General features: G+C 41.2%; 1 protein-coding gene across 16 annotated transcripts in view; it reads right to left on the bottom strand.

Moving 5' to 3' along the window:
• CLIP1 (CAP-Gly domain containing linker protein 1) overlaps positions 1-20,230 on the bottom strand; it is a 123,546-nt gene that overhangs the window by 99,510 nt on the left and 3,806 nt on the right. Inside the window, exon 1 of one of the 16 annotated variants that reach the window (XM_077875447.1) lies at positions 7,916-8,160. The exons of 13 other annotated variants lie outside the window; for them this stretch is intronic. The gene's annotated coding sequence lies outside the window, so the exon portion shown is untranslated. Of the gene's footprint in view, positions 1-3,747; positions 3,841-7,915; positions 8,161-20,230 lie in introns of those variants that run through there. 2 more of the 16 variants (XM_077875449.1, XM_077875448.1) reach the window with 2 other exon arrangements.

The raw sequence follows: 20,230 nt of genomic DNA, 5'->3' as shown, positions 1-20,230 counted from the left end.
TTTCAGGGAAATAAATAATCTTAGAAGACCTATCTTCTTTGCCATTTCCCAAAAAAAGTATGCTTTACATTTCTTGAGAATGTCAGCTTTACGCCAAGTTAAGATTCCAGAAAGTACAACTATTCTTCTCCACCCAACAAAAAAATGTGTTCTACCCCCTGGGAAGTCAAGATTTGGTACACATTTGTTGAGTGTAGTAGATACTCAAAAAGACCAGCATCTGGGGATGTTTCATGATTAGGATAATGTCAGTACACAGTAAGCACCCAAATATGTATTATTTCTACGAAATCAAGCACCACACTTTCCTTTCAGATAGAACTTCCCTCACTGCACAATATTTTAACAGGAAATTACATATATCAATCTCATGTTTTAAACAGATTTTCAGGGGTTGGGGTTACAGTTCAAGACTATACCCTTCTTGGGGCAGCCCAGGTGACTCAGCAGTTTAGCACCCAGGGCCTGATCCTGGAGACCCCAGATGGAGTCCCACGTCGGGCTCCCTGCGTGGAGCCTGCTTCTCCTTCTGCCTGTGTCTCTGCCTCTCTCTCTGTCTCTCATGCATAAATAAAAAAAATCTTTTTTAAAAAAAGACTACATCCTTCTCAAAACAGAGAAGATAAGCTTACTGCAGTTAGTCCTTTTAATAAGCAATCTATATTTCATAAAGTATACTGAAAAAATTCAGATAAAGAAAAAAGTTGCTTTTACGAAAAATGCCAAGACCTTGGAGGAAGGAAAAATAAACATAAAAACATGACTCTAGTAAGGAATCTCAAAGTTGGAAATGAAGTCAAAGCCATCTAACACTATGCAAAGCACAGTGAGCAAGTGCTACTTCAGTTGACCCAGAAAACTACCAACTATCATTTTAAGATGCCTCTGGGATCTCTCCTCCTCTGCTATGACCTGCTACCATTCCAACTCCATCTGGATAACCGTTTCATGAGAGATCTTGCAATGGGAATGGGAATTCAGAAATCAAAGATTCAGTTCTATTCTCATTGCATAAGCATTTATGCTGAAAACACAGAAATGTGGGACGCCTGGGTGGCTCAGCGGTTGAGTGTCTGCCTTCAGCTCAGGGCATGATCCTGGAGTCCTGGGATCGAGTTCCGCATTGGGCTTCCTGCATGGAGCCTCCTTCTCCCTCTGCCTCTGTCCCTGCCTCTCTCTGTGTCTCTCATAAATAAATAAATCTTAAAAAAAAAAACAACACAGAAATGTTTATAACAATGAAAACTGATCTAAAATAGTTAAAATTCATTTGAAATTTGTAGTTTCAAATTTCTACAACCTATGTGTACAGGATGGCTATTTCTAAGATGTCTGAAAAACATGCCAGTTAAAGAGACACATTTGAAAAAGAACAGACCTAGTAGACCCATAAAAGGCTTGTAGTCTCAAAGAAAGTGAATGTTTTAAAACTCTAGGCTTTACATGTTTAAGAAAATAGGGACATATGACTATCACAGAAAGAAACACATAGAACAATATTTTAAAAAGAGAAGTCTACTTCAAAAAAATGGGATGTTGAGTCTCATACATGCTTTGTGGGCAGCCTGGGTGGCTCGGTGGTTTGGCACTGCTTTCAGCCCAGGGCGTGATCCTGGAGACCTGGGATCGAGTCTCACATCAGGCTCCCTGCATAGAGCCTGCTTCTCCCTTGGCCTGTGTCTCTGCCCCTCTCTCTCTCTCTCTCTCTCATGAATAAATAAATATTTAAATAATAATAATACATGCTTTATGAGAAAAAACAGTAACAAAACAAAACAAAAATTTGGCCATTCAATAATCTCTCATCTTAAACTCACAGAATCAAATTTAGAAGAGACCGCTATTTACTTACATAAAATATGGGAGGGGATAATTTATCAAGTGCTTATACCCAGTATATAAGAACACAGGGTAAAAAAATAAAAAATAAAAAAAATAAGAACACAGGGTTTTTGAAGTTTTTGTTTAAAGGAAGACAATTGGGGGCAGCCCGGATGGCTCAGCGGTTTAGCGCTGCCGTCAGCCCAGGGTGTGATCCTGGAGACCCTGGATCGAGTCCCACGTCAGGATCCCTGCAGGGAACCTGCTTCTCCCTCTGCCTGTGTCTCTGCCTCTCTCTCTCTCTGTGTGTGTGTGTGTGTGTGTTTCTCATGAACAAATAAATAAAATCTTAAAAAAAAAAAAAAAAAAAAAAGGAAGACAATTGGGATCCCTGGGTGGCTCAGTGGTTTGGCGCCTGCCTTTGGCCCAGGGCGCCATCCTGGAGACCCGGGATCGAGTCCCACATCGGGCTCCCAGTGCATGGAGCCTGCTTCTCCCTCTGCCTGGGTCTCTGCCTCTCTCTCTCTCTCTCTCTGTGACTATCATAAATAAATTTTTAAAAAATTAAAAAAAAAAAATAAAGGAAGACAATCCTTGGGGCACCTGGGTGGCTGAGCATCCAACTCTTGGTTTTGGCCTGGGTTGTGATCTCAGGGTGGTGGAGTCAAACCCCACATTGGGCTCCATGCACAGCACGGAGTCTGCTTCGGACCCTCTCTCCCTGCCCTTCTTCACCATGATGTCTCTCTCTCATAAATAAATCTTTTTTTTTAAGATTTTCCTTATTTATTCATGAGAGATAGAGGCAGAGACATAGGCTCTATCTCTAGATAGAGGGAGAAACAGGCTCCTCACAGGAAGCCCAATGTGGGACTCGATCCCAGGATCCTGGGATCATGCTCTGAGCCAAAAGCAGATGCTTAACCACTGAGCCACCCAGGTGTCCCTCTCATAAATAAATCTTTAAAAAAATAAAAACAGGGGTGCCTTGGTAGCTCAGTCGGTTGAGCCTGACTCTAGGTATCGGCTAGGGTCATGATCTCAGGGTTCTGGGATTGAGTCCTGTGTTGAGCTCTGTGCTCAGCACAGTCTGCTCGTCCCTCTCCCACCATCCCACACCTATAAATGGGTAAACAGAATCTTTGAAGATAAAAATAAAAAATAAAGGCCAATCCTTTAGGAAATTATATGTATTAATCATCAGAGACTACATTTTTGGACCTTTGTATGAGCCAACACTTTTTCTTCCAAATCCGGCTAAAACAGGTATAAAGAGCAAAGCAATATATTAAAAAAAAAAAATGATAACAACTTCTCAGCTCTGATGCATCTGAATTTAGGCCTCTGGATCATAGACAATTTATACCAATGCTGACAACCAAGTCTCATCATTTCAAATTGTTACTTGCTCTAATGCTAAAGATATAATTTCAAAGAACAAAAATGTTAGATTTGCAGGGAACAGGAAAATTGATAGCCAATTACATAGCAAATAGAGCTACTAACCACATAGCCATTCACACAGTAAAATACTTCTGCTCTACTACTTAGTTTTCTGTTTTGAAATTTCCTGCCAGGGGATCCCTTGGTGGCTCAGTGGTTTAGCCCCTGCCTTTGGCCCAGGGCGCGATCCTGGAGTCCCGGGATCGAGTCCCACGTTGGACTCCCGGCATGGAGCCTGCTTCTCCCTCCTCCTGTGTCTGTGCCTCTCTCTCTCTCTCTCTCTATGTCTATCATTTATAAATAAATTAAAAAAAAGAAAAAATGAAATTTCCTGCCAGAGGATATTTTAAAACAATAATTTTCTTACCATTATACAATCTTCTGTAAAATATAGAGAGCCTAACATTAATGTATTTTTTTAATTTACAGAAGTTGCAGGAAAGTTCTACCTGTACAATCTACCAATATGAAACAAACTGGTACCTCATGGTGTCTGTATTATTGGACCAGGCCTCAGCTCATATCTTGCCAAGAGCTACACAAACATTTTGAGCAACCCTGCCTACGAGGTCGTGATGATGACATCACAAAGAAGAATTCTGAGGTGGGTCTGCCTCGCCAACCTCACCACTTTAAAGAAAAACCAGGAGTGCCTGGGTGGCTCATTCAGTTAAGCATCTGACCTGATCTAAGTTCAGATCTTGATCTCAGAGTCATGAGTTCAAGCACCACACTGGGTTGCACGCTGGGTGTGGAACCTACTTAAAAAACAAAAAACACACACACAAAACTCAGAAGTTTCTGTATTCCTGAATCTGGAGCTGATGACTCAAGAAACACATTTTCTCTCAAAGGGTTCTCTCATCTAAGACAAGCATCTTCCTCCATTGCTGTGACTGGAAAAAGCGATGCAGGTAAGCAGAGAAAAGTACATCCACCTAAGTCCTCACCTCACCACCAGAAACTTCTTTTAATGTATTTCGAGCTGTCAAGTTTTAAATCTGGCTCAGTTTCAAACACTTTTTCTTAGTATTATCTCCTGGGAAATTAAACAGTATTTAAGAATTTTAAAAGCTGAGTAGGAAGCAAACCAAAAACCTAAAATGTTATCTCTGCCTTGCCAATCTAACTTCAGCCCCAATATTTACTCTATTTACTAAGAAGAATGAAGATTAAGATGTGTAACCTAGAGTTAATTTCGAAAATGCAAAAAGCATAAAGCCTCACCACGACTCTGCAGTAGTGTATTTTTGTTAAGAAAGGGCAAAATTGCCAGACTATTGGTAACTGCTGTAGCTTCCTCACTCAGGAGTTTTGGAGTTCACAAGCCAGCATAGAACAAGAACTAGTAAAAATTTATTATTATTTCTAAGCAGTTATAAAGTCTTGAATTGGAAGGAAATGTAACAAAGGATTAATAATTATCTCCAGGTAATATGGGATTAGTGGTAGTTTTCAGATCTTATCTGTGTTTCCTTGGGTTTCTCAAATTTTATTTAAGGAACAATGTAATTTCTTGAGCAAAAAAAAAAAAAAAAACTGATTTTTAAGACACAGTAAAATGGCTTCAACCACAAAGAAAACACTCTACTGTGCTGTTTTCCACACAGGAACATAAACGCAGCAAACATGTCCAGCATGAGAAGTGCACACGCATGCACTGTCTAGGTGCTTACCAACTGGATTTAGTCTTCCCGGAATCCCAGACATTTTCCAGCTCCCCTGGCTGCTCAGTACGGTCACGTGACTGGGTTCCAGCCAATGGCATCTGAGGGGTGTAGGCTGTGCACCACGCCCAGGCCTAGCCCTTAAGACCTTCTCTGCGTGGCCCCCATGCCCGCCCTTCCATTGGCTTAATGGAGACCAACTGGGCAGCCAAAAAAGCATAGCTTTTGCCTAGGTTCCCGAATCACTCCTCCCTGGTCCCTCAACAGTAACAAACCCACCCTGAACTTTTCCATAACTGAAAATAAACTTCTACCTGTTTAAGTCAGCAAAATCAGTAGGGTCTCTTAGGGCAGCTAGCTCTTCTTAGCTAATATGGGACAGAGATAAAAACCTCAGTAGAGCACACAACTCTTGATCTCTGGGTTGTGAGTTGGAGCCCCATAATGGGGGTGGAGTCTCTTTCTTAAAGAATGTTAAAAAAAGAAAACTATGGGGATCCCTGGGTGGCGCAGCAGTTTAGCTCCTGCCTTTGGCCCAGGGCGTGATCCTGGAGACCCGGGATCGAATCCCACGTCGGGCTCCCGGTGCATGGAGCCTGCTTCTCCCTCTGCCTATGTCTCTGCCTCTCTCTCTCTCTCTCTCTCTGTGACTATTATAAATAAATAAAAATAAATTAAAAAAAAGAAAGAAAACTATGGGGCAGCCCCGGTGGCCCAGCGGTTTAGCGTCGCCTTCAGCCCGGGGCCTGATCCTGGAGACCCGGGATCGAGTCCCACATCGAGCTCCCTGCATGGAGCCTGCTTCTCCCTCTGCCTGTGTCTCTGCCTCTCTCTCTCTCTGTGTCTCTAATAAATAAATAAAATCTAAAAAAAAAAAAAAAGAAAGAAAGAGAAAGAAAGAAAGAAAGAAAGAAAGAAAGAAAGAAAGAAAGAAAGAAAGAAAGAAAGAAAGAAAACTATGACTAGAGCTTTACAATCACCTCTACTAAGTCAACTGACAACATTTTCAGGATAAGCACTTGAGACAGAAATATGTCATACCATCAAAAGCATAATTACATGAATATATATATATATATATATATATTTTTTTTTTTTTTTTTTTTCTGGGTGGCGCAGTCCGTTGAGTGTCCAGCTCTTGGTTTCTGCTCAGGTGGTGATCTCAAGGTTGTGATCTCCGCATGGGGAGATTGAGTGGGAGTGGGGCATGGGGCTGGAGTCAGCTTAGGTTTCTCTCTCCCTCTGCCCCTACCCCCTACAAGCATACACTCTATCTAAAATAAATAAATAGGGGGATCCCTGGGTGGCGCAGCGGTTTGGAGCCTGCCTTTGGCCCAGGGCGCGATCCTGGAGACCCGGGATCGAATTCCACGTCAGGCTCCCTGCATGGAGCCTGCTTCTCCCTCTGCCTGTGTCTCTGCCTCTCTCTCTCTCTGTGACTATCATGAATAAATAAATAAAATCTTTAAAAAAAAATAAAATAAAATAAATAAATAAGTCTTTGGGGCGCCTAGGTGGCTCAGTCAGTTAAGTATCTGCCTCCAACCAGGTCATGATCCCTGAGTCCTGGGATCCAGCCCCATATGGGGCTCCCTGCTCAGCCAGGAATCCGCTTCCCCCTCTACTTCTTCACTCTGCTCCTGCTTTCTCTCTAATAAATAAATCTTTTAAAAATAAAATAAATAAATAAAATCTGGGATCCCTGAGTGGCTCAGCAGTTTGGCACCTGCCTTCGACCCAGGGCATGATCCTGGAGTCCCAGGATCGAGTCCCACGTTGGGCTCCTTGCGTGGAGCCTGCTTCTCCCTCTGCCTGTGTCTCTGCCCTGCCCACCCCCCCGTGTGTGTCTCTCATTAATAAATGAATAAAATCTTTAAATATAAATAAATAAAATCTTTAAAAAGGCAAAAAAAACATTTTGCTGGCAAGGGCAAAATTGGTGTAAAAAACATAAGTCTAACTACAGCGCACTAAAATTTACATGAACTAAGACTGATGAATTGACAATGGTTCAGTTAGGTGATGGAAGTATTTTCTCTACATCTGTGCATGTTTGAAATTCTCCATCATGTAGTTTGTATTATATGAAGTATTTTAGTAAAATCTAAACCCTGCCTTCTCCCTAACCTAAAAAAAGCTTAAGAAATTTACAGAAGAGATTCCTCAAAACAAGCAGTTCCCAAAAATAAACATGGTATAAATCATGTCAAACAAAAGGAATAATGTTCTTCATAACTCCTCTCTGATTTTAAGGTTTTGTTTACTCATTTTGGTTTTGTATTTATTCACTGTTAAAAAAAAAAAAGTTATGGCTTACAAAAATATAAAGAAAGGCACAAAAGGCTAAACTAGGAAATGAACACCTGGATTCTATCCCAGCTGGATGACCCTGAACTAGCATTTAACCCCTTCCCAAACCTTGGTATCCTCAGTTATAACTGGAGATTACTGACTTAAGTAAGATCTATTTCCAACTCCATCCTTTTGTGGTTTGACTGTTTTTGGATTTCAAATCCAAACTCTCTTAAGTTAAAGGGCAAGGATCCAAAATGAAAGGTAAGCCACTGTAGTTCTAACTTTGCCAAAGTAAGAGAACTCTGCCATGTGTGAGGAGAGACGACTTGTCTGATAAGATCAGCTTCTTACAAGCTCAGCATCTCCTGGCACTCTCCGGTAGAGCACTGAATCCTCCCTGGCAAATCACATCCTCACACTTCACCTGGTCCTCTCCTGGTCCATTTCGCCCCATGAGCAAAACAAGAATCCTCCTTTACTTACTAACTCTGGAAATTCTGTTGGAAAGCAAAGGAGAGTTGAAGACTCTGCAGTGCAGTTAACCTGCCAGGAGAGGGAGTTTGGCACTGAGCCTCTGGAAGCCAGCTGCATTCTATTGATGGCAGAGTGGCACCTGGAGACCTAAGTTTCAACTCTGCCCTGCTGGGCACCGAGAGGAAATCTGGCACCAAACACGTTACACGACTTACCTACAAACAGCCGTGCTCTGAGACTTCTGAGCTCCCTTGTAATTCTAAAATGATCAAAGTTCATGAACTTAATAACAGAAGTTCCAAAAGTAATAGTCTAGTTTGAGAGAGATGTTTCTGAGGCTCATCTTCAAGTCAAGCTTGAGAGAAAAATTCAAAGGCTGTGTTCTAATGTCATATTCCAGAATTTGGGAGGTCCATTCACAGCTTAGTCCTGTCCTCTGGAGTCATGGTTATGTAAGTGTCTGTTGCATGCTATGTCACTTGCTGTCCCCCACCCCCAACATGGGAGATGCAGTGTAACCTGAGCTGGTCTGCTCCAGCCACTGAAAACACTTACACAACACTCTGGTAGCTTTCCAAAACTGACTCATGTTTCTACTAAAGAAGGGCAGGTTATTCGATTTTTTCCCTCTTTCAGCTTCTTTATATTCATATCTACGTACAGAAAAGATTGGAAAAGACAAAACGGAAGAGCATTTACATATTTTCTTCAACTTTACAAGGAAGGTCAAGTATTTCAACTTCGCTTGAGACAACCAAAACCCAATCAATAAGCTGACGGGCCTGCCTGGCTAAGCTGAGCTTACACTCCTGGGATGGGAGTGCACGGCCACATCTTGCCTCCTGAAAATGGGCTGTTTATACACCAAGGCCCGTACTGCTTCACACCACACTTTCCCCTGCATGTGGGTTTCCGGGATGTTCTCTAAAAGAATAGAAGCAGAGGCATCCCCTCCTCACGGGGTCCTTCCTGGTGACTGTTTCTGTTTCTGCCCTATCTCTTCCTTCTCCACACTGCACTAACCACCATGCAGTCTCCTATTACTGAACGATGAATCACACGCCTGTCTTGTTTGCATAGCACGCGATGACTAAGGTCCTCATGGTCAGGGGTAAGATTTGTCTTTGCATCCAAAGAAGCTAAAAAAGTATTTGGTACACAGTAAGAGTTCAAAGAAGTTCTAAACTGACTCAACATCAAAACAAGAACCTGTAAAATGATGCAATACTACAATTTTCAAACTAAAGCATCAACTAACTCTATCTCTAAAACATTGACAAAGAGGACAACAATAGATTTTCCCAATAACAGGGGCTTTTTTTTTTTTTTAAGATTTTATTTATTTGACAGAGAACATGAGAGAGCGAGAACGCAAGCACAAGCAGGGGTAGCGGCAGGCAGAAGAGAGGGAGAAGCAGGTTTTCTGCTGAGCAAGGAGCCCAATCCAGGGCTCAATCCCAGCACCCTGGGATCATGAGCTGAGCTGAAGGCAGATGTTTATAACCAACTGAGCCACCTAGGTGCCCTCAGGGGCTTCTTTTTAAAACTAGGCCAATGATGCTATGAGCAAACTGTTCAATAGCTACCGCCAGTGAGTGGTATGTAAGAGCTGTAAGTCTCAAGTTAGATCATTATCTTTGTTGACACCACCATACTTTTTTTTAATTTTTTTTTATTTTATTTATTTATGATAGTCACACAGAGAGAGAGAGAGAGGGGCAGAGACACAGGCAGAGGGAGAAGCAGGCTCCATGCACTGGGAGCCCGACGTGGGATTCGATCCCTGGTCTCCAGGACCGCGCCCTGGGCCAAAGGCAGGCGCTAAACTGCTGCGCCACCCAGGGATCCCGACACCACCATACTTTACAGAACAGCACTGTCTGATAGAAAATATAAGACAAATATATACTTTTAAATTTTCTAGTAACATTTAGAAAATTAAAACAGGTAAAATAACATTTTATTTAACTGAATATATCCAAAATAGTACTTCAAAACGTAATCAATATTAAAATTATTAATAGGCTGTATCACATTATTTTTTCCCTACTAGGTCTTTGAAACCCATTGTGTATTTTTTTTAAGATTTTATTTATTTATTCATGAGAGACAGATAGAGAGAGAGAGAGAGAGAGAGAGAGTGTTAGAGACACAGGCAGAGGAAGAAGCAGGCTCCATGCAGGGAGCCTGATATGGGACTTGATCCTGGGTCTCCAGGATCACGCCCTGGGCTGAAGGCGATGCTAAACCGCTGAGCCACCAAGGCTGCTGCCCATTGTGTATTTTATATTAATAGCACATCTCAACCAGGACTTAACACTTTTCAAGTGCTCAACAGCCTTATGTGGCTTGTGACTATTGTACAGGACAGTACAGGTCTAGAATATATGTTTAAGGTAGAATGTAAATGAAGTGGCCTTCTTCTTGGCATCAGTAACAGAGTTGCCAGTTGCCCCAAATCCCCCTAGATATACAACATTCATCTTTCCCAATTTCTTTTTAACATTTTTATTTATTTATTCCTGAGAAACACAGATAGGCATAGGCAGAAGGAGAAGTAGGCCCCCTGCAAGAAGCCCAGTGTGGGACTCGATCTCAGGACCCTGGGATCATGACCTGAGCCAAAGGCAGATGCTCAATCACTGAGCCACCAAGGCACCCCTTTCCAATTTCATTACAACACACATATGAGGAAAAGGAAAAATGTAAAATCTTGAATATGAAACTGTGGATAATTTAATCACTAAGATAAAAAGGGGGGGGCGCCTGGGCAGCTCAGTGACTGAGTGTCTACCATTGGCTCAAGTCATGGTCCCAGGGTCCTGGGATGGAGTTCTGCATCAGACTCCCCACAGGGAGCCTGCTTCTTCCTCTGCCTATGTTTCTGCACCTCTCTCTGTGTCTCTTATGAATAAGTAAATAAAATGTTTAAAAAAAAATAGATAAAAAGGAGGGCAAAGTATTTACTGTAAGGGGATCTTTAAAATATCAATTTGAGGGACACCTGGGTTGCTCAGCAGGTTGGGCATCCAACTCTTGATTTTGGCTTGGGTCATGATCTCAGGGTCTTGAGATGAACCCAGCCTCGAGCTCCACACTGAGTCTGGAGCCTGCAAAAGATTTTCCCTTTCAGGAACATCTGGGTGGCTCAGTGGTTGAGCGTCTGCCTTTGGCTCAGCGTGTGATCCTGGGGTCCTGGGATCGAGCCCCACATCAGGCTCCCTGTATGGAGCCTGCTTCTCCCTCTGCCTGTGTCTCTGCCTCTCTCTCTCTCTCTCTCTCTGTGTGTGTGTCTCTCATAAATAAATAAAATCTTAAAAAAAAAAAAAAGATTATCTCTCTTCCTCTGCCCCTCCCCCCCTGCTTGAGTTGTGCATGCATGTATGCTTTCTCTCTCTCAAAAAAAATAAATATTTGGGGCAGCCCCGGTGGCTCAGCGGTTTAGCGCCGCCTGCAGCCCAGGGTGTGATCCTGGAGACGTGGGATCGAGTCCCACGTCGGGCTCCCTGAATGGAGCCTGCTTCTCCCTCTGCCTGTGTCTCTGCCTCTCTCTCTCTCTCCTGTGTATTCTCATGAATAAATAAATCTTTAAAAAAAATAAATAAATATTTGACAAGGGATGCATAATGTATAAAGATAACCTGCTGGTAGCACAACGCACTGGCCAGTAAAACCGATAGCTCAACACTAAGAGTTTGAAAATACACCCACACAATACTCAAAGCAAAGTACACAGACTGAGTTACAGATTAAATTTAATAAGTGTGTCTCAAGATACACAAGAAGAAACAGAGAGTTAGTGACCGGCAGATTGAAGGCCAATGTAGCAGGAGCAGCATTTCAAGTACAAAGAGGGGCTGAGAGCATTATTGCCAGATACTCCACTCTAGAGGAGAGCAGCATCGTGCTTAGCTTTTGCTGGCTTTCCAATTGTAAGAAACCAAGGCAGAGGAGAGGAATGGCATAAGAGTATGTGGAAAGGCAGGCTCGAGACTGGAGAGAAAAGCTGTAGGAGAGTCAGAGACTCTAAAGGTTAACACATCAGTTGTTTCTTACTAATCTGATATTCCCACACACACACTTTATTTTAGTAAGTGGTCTTTGACTTAGAAACGATCTAGTGGCTATAAAATAAGACCCAGGGAAGAAAAAGCATTGTCCTACATTTTAACTTTTGAGAAACTTGCTGGTCTTCTGAATGAAGACACAACACTGGCTGGGGGATGAGGGCTTCTCCTCTAGAGTGGAGTATCTGGCAAGCACAGGAGGATCAGTCGGTATGAGTGACATGAAGCGGCCTCAAGGCCATCATTTGTTCTGGCCTCCCAGAAGCTAGCCCCTTGAGCACAGGGAAAATGTGTGAGACATCACCAAACACAGTATAGGGCACAGGTCACAGATCCACTGCTTGAAATCAGTGCAACAACAAGTGAGTTAAACTAGAGAGAAGAGCAAGGAGAGGTCTGGAGCCATTTGGTTTCAGCAGCAACTAAGTTATTGGCTTAAAGGGTAAGAGGATAAATCTTAAACCTGAGAGGTTAAGTCTATGATGACTGGTGCCCATAATGACAGGGAAATTCCAAATTGCCCCTCTGCTTCTTTATCCCACTATCTCCAACAGAGAATTAGAAGACTCCGGAATAATGAAAAGATCAGCCAGGGGAAAAGGCCATGCAGCCCAGTCAGAAATAAACTTCCACGAGAAGAAAACAACTTTCCAAAATGGAAAGAGGAGAAAGAGTATCCATCTTCCTAAGAGCTGACTCTGTCTTTCCAAGGCATATGCCTAAAAGGGTGGAGCCAAGTCTCAAATTTTGATCAGGAGGCCAGAGCATCTGAAAATAGTGGTGTTCTTAACAGAATATCATGAAATATTGAGATAGAGTATAAAAAATGTTTAATACATAGTAGCAGGAGCCTAGAACTTAGAACAAACAATGCACAACACATGATATAGCTTTTTAAACAAGCCAGAGTCAAACAGCTTTAAAGTTAACACAAAGATTAAAAACAAAGTGCACATCTCTCGCAAGGACAGAGTACAAAAGATAAAAGAGATAAGTAAATATTGTAGTCACTGTTTAAAAGAATCAATGTGAAAAGCACATTTAGACACTAAAGGAGACAAGCCAGGAAGGGTCAGAAGATTAACTGACTTCTTAATTCAAATGGTGCCCGAAAGCAGTTGCACTTCCAATTTCTAACTGGTTAGAGGCCTTACAAAACAATTTATAAAATCAGTTTACCAACTTAAGTGTTGGTTTGAGGATGTCATCCAGTAAGATACTGAAGGTAAACAGAAACTTTTACTACACACTCTAGCAAAATCAGAAATAGAATTTTAAGTGATTAAAGACTCAGTTCAGGATGTTTGCTGGATGAAGTCAGAACAGGGTATCAGTAGAAAGACATGACCATTTCAAAATTTCTATGCTTGAAAATCATGTTTTTAAGGCTCAGCGTATGACGTAGTGCAGAATACAAATTGTACCCAGAATTTCAAAGTCTATAGCAGTTTTAAAAAGGAGAAGGAGGGGGCTGAAATCCAACCAAGCCAAAGAGATCTGGAGCATTAGGCAATTTTTCTAGAAGATGACACTCTGCCATGATGCAACTGCCTGCAATTATGAATGTCTTTGTACAGCTAAGTTTGAGTGAAGATTTCATGTTCCTGCTACTTGGATAAACAGAAAATAAGCAGCCTCTCAAAGTTCATCCATCTGCAAAAGAATTTTTAAAAAAGGGAACATGGAAAGCTGAGTAATTTGAGCTATTTTGCTCATTTACACAAATATCTACAAAATTCTTGTGACTCTGTAACTCTAATACCACCAGCTGAGAGACAGATCTTAAAAGAGACAGAAATTAGTAGGCCTGGTTTGTGTCTCCCAGAAGAACTTACTTAATAGGTCGACAGCAGTCAATTATACTAATGTGTCAAAAAGAACTAATGTGCTTAATATAGCATCATAAAATTTTAGAATCAGAAGAGACCTTAGCAATCTAGTTCAACTTCCTCATTTTACCACTGAGGAAATGGACTCTAAAAAGTGAAATCACTTGTTAAGGTCCCAGTTACTTAACAGTCTAAGACATAAAACCTCAATCTCCAGATTAAAGACTCCTGACCCTAAAAGTGTGCTGATGAATAAAAGTTTCTGAGCTGTTATATACAGCAGTGAGAGGAGTCAATCCCCAGGCAAGTTAAAATTGGTGTCCCTTTCTAATCTTCACAAAGGAATAAAAGTAAGTATACTGTCTCTTCCCCTTAAACAGTCAGACACTGCCGGTACTTAAAGCAAATACATACCAGATGTTTGTTCTGAACAAGAAAAGAGTACAAAGATAATTCACAAAACAGCTACTTACTTGGTTTTCTTTTCCTCTTTATAAAATCTCTCGTTTTTACTCAGCAAATAAGCAAATTTAATATTTGCTATATAGGTCTTCAGATCCAATGGGAAAGAGAAAAATCACTTTTCTATTTTTCACAGTACTAAAGGATACCTGGCTATTTCAAGAGAAAATACCACTCTACTCATTTCCTCACAAGTCTCTAAGATGCTTTTCTGTACAATCACCCTGGATACTATAAACAGAGACTAGGAAATGGTTTCATTTGGATCTTAATACCCAGCTTCATTGTTGGTTATTTTTTTCCTGCTTAGGTAATCTTCCACACAGACACAGAGCAGGTCCTATCAGACCTTAGAAAGAAAAACTCCAACTTGGGGCGCCAGGCTGGCTCAGTCTGTAGGGCATGCAACTCTTGATCTCCAGGTTGTGGGTTCAAGTCCCATGTTGGGTATAGACATTACTTAAAAATAAAATCTTAAAAAAAAAAAAAAAAAAAAAAGGGATCCCTGGGTGGCGCAGCGGTTTAGCGCCTGCCTTTGGCCCAGGGCGCGATCCTGGAGACCCGGGATCGAATCCCACGTCGGGCTCCCGGTGCATGGAGCCTGCTTCTCCCTCTGCCTATGTCTCTGCCTCTCCCTCTCTCTCTCTCTCTGTGACTATCATAAATAAATAAAAATTAAAAAAAATTAAAAAAAAAAAAGCCAACCTTACCTTTAGTTAAACCCTGGGAAATAAAACTCACAAACATACAAAAGAGCCTGAAATTTGGCAAGGCACAAGTTCTGACATGAGGAACAGAAGATGCTTTTCCATGCTGAATTTAACTCCTCATAAATTACAAGTTCTTCAGTGACAACTGTTCATTAAAAGTGTGCCCTTTAATAATGGCAAGGCACTCCTACTCAAACTAACATTCGAAAACATGGCCAGGAAGAAAGATTTTAATTTCCCGTACTGGTAGAAGTGGGTTTTTCCCTATTCTGACTTAAATGAAAAGAAAACTAAGCGGAACCTAACTTTCTAAGCAACGGGCAGCCAGGAAGACCCCAGGGACTAAATGGAAGGTGAGGAAGAATTCTAATGTTTACTGAGTTTTATGCACATTGCCTCATTTAATCAACATGGCAACTACGCAAAGTAGCTATTATCCCCAATTTACAGAAGAGAACACTGAGCTCCAAAAGGTGAAGCAGTCTATAGGAGGTCTTCCATTAATTAACAGAGCCAGGATCTGCTGCCAGGCAAAGGACTGACTTCCATTACTAGCCCTGCATCCCCCTCCCAAGAGCAGAAGGTATGTCTGTTTTACTCAACTTTGTATCTCCAACATCCGCACAGGTGCCTCCCTAAGGTAGGTACGCAATAAATGCCTGATAGATGTATAAATTAAAAGGTAATTGGTAAACTCAACAACAACAAAAAACAGCTTAACAGTGGGCAAAGGATGGGCAGCCTGGGTGGCTGAGCGGTTTGGCGTTTGCCTTCGGCCCAGGGCACGATCCTGGAGTCCCGGGATCCAGTCCCACGTCGGGCTCCCTGCATGGAGCCTGCTTCTCCCTCTGCCTGTGTCTCTGCGCCCCCCCCCCCATCATAAATAAATAAATCAATCAAATAAGACAGAGACAGGCAGAGAACACAATGTGTTCTGCACATTGCTTTTACACTTAATATTCTTAAGGTCAAAATAAAAGATGATTGGTATATTCTCCAAAGAAGCTATACAAATGCCCAATAAGCACGTGAAAAGATCTTTAACATCACTAGCCATGAGGCAGATGCAAATCAAAATTACCATGAGAGGGACACCTGGGTGGCTCAACAGTTGAGCATCTGCCTCTGGCTCAGGGCATGATCCCAGGCAGGGGATCGATTCCCACATCTAGCTCCCTGCAAGGAGCCTGCTTCTCCCTCTGCCTAGGTCTCTGCCTCTCTCTGTGTGTCTCTTGTGAATAAATAAATAAAACCTTAAAAAAAATTACAATAAGATACCACATTTGATCCTTGCTTGGATGAATGTAATTTAAAAACATAATAAATTGGCAAGGATGTGGAAAAAATGGAACCTCATTCATTGATGATAGTACGACCACTTTAGGAAACAGTTGTGTGGTTCCTTACAAGGCAGAGCTCCCATATAAACCAGCAATTCCACTTCTAGGTATATACCCAAGATAAATGAAAACTTAAGTCCACTCATAAACACAAATGTTCATAATAGCGTTACTTGCAATAGGCAAAAAGTGCAGCAACCCAAATGTCCATCAGCTGATGAACAAAAAGTGGTATACCCATGCAATGGAATATGATTTAACCCTAAAAAAGATAAAGTATTGATACATGATGCTACAACACAGATGAACTCTGAAAACATTTTGCAGGTGAAGTCATCCATACTGCATGATTCCATTTATGTGAAATGCCTAGAATAGGCAAGTCTAGAGAAACACAGAGTAGGGCTGGGAATATAGGGTTTCCTCTTGGTGTGAAAAAAATATACTAAAATCGCTGGTGGTGGTGGTTGCACAACTCTGCATGAAAAAGATAGTTTACCCAGCAGTTTTTCCTGTTTACCACCTACAAGTATTGGTATATGGTATTTTTGGTCAAATAACAGAAAAAAAAAGACTTGCAGAAAACTCAGTGATTAAAATGCTAGATGGGATACCTGGGTGGCTCAGCGGTTGAGTGTTAAGTCTTCGGCTCAGGGCATGATCCTGGGATCCGGGACTGAGTCCTACATCGGGCTCCCTGCAGGGAACCTGCTTCTCCCTCTGCCTGTGTCCCTGTGTCTCTCCCTCTCTCTCTCTCTTTTTCTCTCTCATGAATAAATAAATAAATCTTTAAAAAAAATAAAATGCTAGAGACCAGTGGGATGAACTCATCAGGGCAGGGAAGCCTCTCCTTGATGTAAACCCAAACTTCTTAATTTCCTGTGACTTGCCCTCAAAATACAGAGCAGTAGACTATCCACTATTATCTCAACATGCTACTTTTATGCCTCATTATCTTTGCTCAATCTGGCCTAGAATGTTTTACCTAAACTATCCCTGCCTCGGGGCACCTGGGTGGCTCAGCTGGCTAAACATCTGCCTTCCGCCCAGGTCATGATCCTGAGGTCATGGGATGGAGCCCCACGATGGGCTCCCTACTCAGTGGGGAGCCTGCTTCTCCCTTTCCTGTTCCTCCTGCTTGTGCTCTCTCTCACTCACTCTCTCTGTCAAATAAATAAATAAAATCTTTTAAAAATTAAAATATAAACTATCCCTGCCTCAACACCCTAGATTTCCATCAATACCAAACACAAGAAAAGAAAAAAGAAAAACAAAACAAAACAAAACAAAAACAAGTGCTAATTCCTACTTGGGAAGCATTCCTGAATCCCCTCCCATATTCACACTCCCAACACTAATGAAGTGATCACCTTCCAGGGTCTCATCCCACTTACTCACTGTAGCTGTCTTACCTTGTGAGAGACAGAGCTCCTTATACCTAGAAGAGTCTTCAGAACACAAGAGATATTTGATAAACTGGCATTTCTGGGGCTTTCTCCCACCCCACCTTTCTATTGGTTACATTCACCTGAAAAGCTTTTCTATAAACTTAACTATGTACAAAACAGGCAACCACTGTATGATACAGGACTGGCCCTTCCTTTGTCTTCATGTTCCTAGGCCAATTTGGCATTTGAAAGCACTGATTTCCTCTGCACTATGGTTACCACCTGACAAGGTTACCTAGAGCTCTCCAGTTCAACAAACCTGAATCCCTTCCATTAATACAGCAACCTCACAGGATGGACCGGGCAAGTGTCACCCCCACTTCACAGAACAACAAGCAGAGAGAGTTTAAACAACTTGCCCAGTCGAGGCTAAAGCAAATCCAGAATTCAAACTTCTGATAGTTCTTATATAATTCTGATTCCTCATGCTGATTTATTGAGAGTCCAGTGAAAATATTACACTTTTAATTACTTAAAAATATTAATATAAATTCAGACCTTTAAAAAAGTATTTAAAACACTGAAATGCTTTTCCCTGGGCAGTAAGATTATGGCTAACTTGCCTTTTTCTGTGTTTTTGTATATGTTTGTTTTACACGTTATGCCTTGAACCTACATAAGACAACTGATATATATTTAATGAAACATAAGGGTCACTGTCAAACCAGTATATAAGGAAAAAAACACCTGTGAACCCCCAAAAATGATCACTTCACTGGAAACATTTTCTAAAATCTAAATTTGAAACTAGATTCTCCATGTAACAACCTAAGTAAGCCATATATATATGCCTTAAAACAGAAATCAGTAATATGGCTTCAAGATAACAGTTTTTTCTAGTCACCCATGTGTGAAGGAAACTTAGTGATAATAGTTTTCTTTCACTTAGGCCATAAAAAAAAATTACCATGCCTATAAAACTCATTTATTCTACAGTCTGGAAAAGAACAGTCTAATAGAATCCCTCCTGCCTTAAGGTATGAGAACATAGCATCTCCAATACGAAATTACTCTTAGGAGTAAATCAGTTAAAGAGAGAAGGCAGGAGGTCAAATGATTTGATTACAAGATTTTTAGAAAAATATCCCTAATATCTCTTACCTTTCCTGAGAAGAGAGGGGAAAACAAATGCCAAGTATTTCAGTGCACTACACGACTAGGATCTGTAGAATCCGGGGGGGGGGGAATCTCATTATAGTTGCCATTCCTTTATATACCAAACCCAAATTTCGGATGATTTCTACACCCTGATCATCTGGATCTTCAGGCCTTTAACTCCAGAGAAGATACAATAAATCAAGGACTCAGCAATTTTAAGTGTGAAAAATGGGCAGAGTTCATATGGTGACCTGATCCAAGCTATATTTAGACGTAAGTAAAGGAGAATACAAATATCAAACTACTTAATTCAAGTCTCAACTGTATTAGACCTTATGGTCATGTAAAAATATTAGGGCAGGATAATGTACTCTCATTAGGATCCCTGAGAAGAGGTAGAGGAGAATACGTTTCTCCAGGGAAAGATACCAAGGAGAGTTCCTAACAGGGATTCTGTAATAGGACTACTTCCTCTTTCCAAAGATTTTACAAAGCATACTTCTAAGATTTTGTTGCTGAACCAGTTAAGACAAACAATTAGAAAACAGACCCACCCATTGAGTTAGTGCTAGTGGAATCTGTCCTGGAAGTGCCAGATGGAGGTTGAGGGGAAAAAAAGGCTCTTTACTACTTGTGGCCAAGATTCCTTGCTACTTGGTGCCAGGACCAGGATATTAACCCAGACGTCCTAGCCAAATCCAAGTTTGGTTAATTATTATCTGCCAACATAAAAAAAAAAAAAAAAAAAAAAGCCTCTGTTCTGATTGAAACCTGAAGAGGTCGCTCTTACTTGGAATTCTTGTATAGTACCATCAGTCAGTACGTTTTCCCTTAAAAGAGCATTGTAACTGAAATGCCGATTTAAAGCATATGGATTCTCTGAGTTCCATCTACATGGGAAGCATACACTACATATATTAAAAATATGTAAGATGCTGTAATAAGTCTAAAGCCTCCCTAAACAGTTATCTAAAAAATTCATATCCTGGGCAATACTGACAATGCTTTCCAATTAAAATTGAACAGACTTAAATGAAGGTTTATATTAAACAGAGATTTTGAACCCTGAAACTATTAAGACTAAAAAGGAAGGCTTTGCTGCCAGGAGCACAATTCCAGAAAAAACCTATATATGCAAATGTCAGTTACAAGGCCTCCCAGGGTTGAGCAAAGATCCTGCATACAAATAGAGTATACACTCAAGTCTGAGCATCAAGTACTGGTCTGGCTTTTCTGCCAGCCACTTAAGGCACCATTGCCAACATACTCTGCACATTGCTGAAGGTACCATAAAGTAGGGTTCAATTTCCAGCTCTGTATTCACTAGCTATGTGGCCTTCTGGGCAAGTTAGTAAAATTATTTGAGCCTCCGGTCCCTCAATATTTAACTTTTTCTTCAACAAAGTCAATAATGTTACTATTCTATATCTTTCACTATTTTAAAAATATTTTAAGACATATTTTAAGGACTACAATCTATATAGCCTTAAACTATCTGCGCCCTCCCAGACTCCCACCTCAGGATCTTTGTACTTGCTGTTTCCTCTTCTACTATGCCCTTCCCCAGGGATCTACA

Source organism: Canis aureus, chromosome 27, assembly GCF_053574225.1.
Source record: "Canis aureus isolate CA01 chromosome 27, VMU_Caureus_v.1.0, whole genome shotgun sequence".
NCBI classification, from domain to species: domain Eukaryota; kingdom Metazoa; phylum Chordata; class Mammalia; order Carnivora; family Canidae; genus Canis; species Canis aureus.
This window is presented reverse-complemented; position numbering and strand designations above follow the sequence as displayed.